Source organism: Dipodomys spectabilis, unplaced genomic scaffold (assembly GCF_019054845.1).
Source record: "Dipodomys spectabilis isolate Male_0828 unplaced genomic scaffold, ASM1905484v1 ptg000051l, whole genome shotgun sequence".
Classification (NCBI taxonomy): domain Eukaryota; kingdom Metazoa; phylum Chordata; class Mammalia; order Rodentia; family Heteromyidae; genus Dipodomys; species Dipodomys spectabilis.
The window spans coordinates 12,286,431-12,288,841 of record NW_024870728.1 but is presented as its reverse complement, the minus strand read 5'-3'; positions in this window follow the sequence as shown (position 1 = coordinate 12,288,841).

Below are 2,411 nucleotides of genomic sequence, written 5' to 3'. Positions count from 1 at the left end.
CTATTCAGAGGCTGAGAAATGAGGATCATGGTTCAAAGCCAGCCCAGGCAGAAAAGTCTGTGAGGCACTTATCACCAATTAACCACCAGAAAACTAGAAATGGCACTGTGGCTCAAAGTGGTAGAGTCTAAGCCTTGAGTTGAAGAGCTCAGAAACAGGACCCAGGCCTAGAGTTCAAGCTCCACGACTGACAAAAAAGAAAAAAGAAACAAAACAAAAAACTCAGGGACAGCTCCTGGGTATTGAGTTCAACTCCCAGGACTGAGATAAATAAATAAATAAACTGATCCATGTAACCAGTGCCTTTTACTTGTTACCCTAGCAACTAAGGAGGCTGAGATCTGAGGGTCAGAGGAAAGAAAAGTCTACAAGATTCTTATTTCCAACAAACCAGAAAAAAAAAAAAATGCCAGACAGCCCTGTGCTGATGGCTCATGCCTATAATTCTAGCTACCAAGGAGGCTGATGAGGATCGCAGTTCAAAGCCATCCTGGACAGGAATGTCCATGAGACTTTTCTCTTTAATAAACCTCTCAAAAAAAGCTGAAAATGGTCCTATGGCTCAAGTGGTAGAGTCTAGCCTTGAGCAAAAGAAGCCCAGGACAGTGCCCAGGCCCTGAGTTCAAGACCCAGGACCAGAAAAAAATAAAACCAGCCTGGAGGTGTAACTCAAGGCTCTGAGTTCAAGCCTAGTATTGGCACAAAAGAATAACAAAGGTAGCAGAGTACATTGTAATACAGTGGAGTCCCCAGATAGCATTGAGAACTAGAAATAGAACTTGGCCTGCTACCCACAAGCCAGCTAGTGTCCCATTCCATCACAACTTCTTCCCTCCCGAAGGTAACTGCTATCCTGACTTTTATGGTACTCACTTAGGAGGATTTTATTTTAATGGGACTAAAAGTTTCACTATAAATAGCCACTAATGGCAGAACATTAGACAGTTGTTTGGGTCAGCCATAGGAGGCAGCTAGAGGTCAGCACACTTAACATGACATTATTTTCCCCAGCTAGTTCCCCCAGTGCCTGTGATTAGCATATACCTCCTAAGAAAGGATCCCATAGAAGTTCAGTGTCTGTACTCCATGCCCTTACCTGCCTTACTGTCATCCACTGGTCTAGAAAAGGCCAAACTCCAGATTTCCTAAGGCAGAAAAAGACTGCAACATCCAGTGCTTAGAAGTGTACAAGGAGATGGCTGTCTCTGCTGCCAACACATGTGAGCCTGTGTAAATCTCCTTGGATCTAAGTTTCTCATTGTGAGGTATGGGAGTACATAAAGCCTTCCCTTTATCCTCTCCTAATTTGGACCCTTTATTTTATCTTGGTTTCTGTGTCAGCTGCCTACTCATTCACCCTTATAAGGAACTCATTATCTCCCTTTCTCAGTGTCTTTCTAGTCAGTGTCCCAGCTCTTTAAATTTGTACACGACCCTGCTTCGTCTCTACATAGCTCTGTAAATATACACCTGTGAGAGGGTGTGAGAGTATACATCTGTAATTACAGCCCTGGGGAAGCTGAGGCAGGAGATCAGAGAATTCAGGACCATCCTGGGCTATATAGCAAGATCCCATTCAATAAATAAATATGTCCTGATAGTGCATAAATGGAATGGGAAAAAGTTGTCTCATATTCCTCCAATATTTGCTGCATGCCTAGCTACTCAAGAGATTCTGAAGACGATAGTTTGAAGCAAGTCTGGACAGCGAAGACCACTTGACTCCATCTCCAAAATAAAACTAACAAAAAAGCAAGGCTGGGAGCAAGGCTTAACTGGAGAAAGCTAAGAAAAAAGTATTTATATATGCATAGATACTATCCTGTTACTCCATATCTATAATCATTCTCTCTTCACCTTCCTCCTTTCCCATCCTATCTCTACAAAGTAAGTCTGAGGGTCTTGCAGGCAGGACACAGAAACACAGGAGCAGGCTGTGGAAAGACACTGTGGAAAGCAGCCAGATGAAACGAGGGCAAAGCTAGCTGTATTACATGCAGAGATCGGACCGGAATGAAAAGCAGTGATTCAAAGAACACTGCAATTCAGGCACTCCTTGGGTTTCACTTTGAGAGCTACCACAGGATTGAGGTCAGTGTGTGTGCGCATGAGGAGTGGGTAAAGACAAACAAGCTTCTCTTCCCTGGAGAAGTGCTCCAGGTCAATTTGTCCCCTTCATCTTTTTTCTGCTGCCCCACCCCCCACTAATCCCTCACACTGACCAGTGTCCTGGACCTTTAAGAGTTAGATGGGCTGGACTCAAGAAAACGCTCACACCTCTCCCCACCTCACTCCTTCCCTCCGGCTGTAACTCTGCCTGTCACAGCAGCCAAACTGCAGAAGAAGTGCAACCAAGTGAGTGCAAAGGAGAAAAGGGGCCAGCCTGGGCTTTCTCATCCCACATCGGTGAG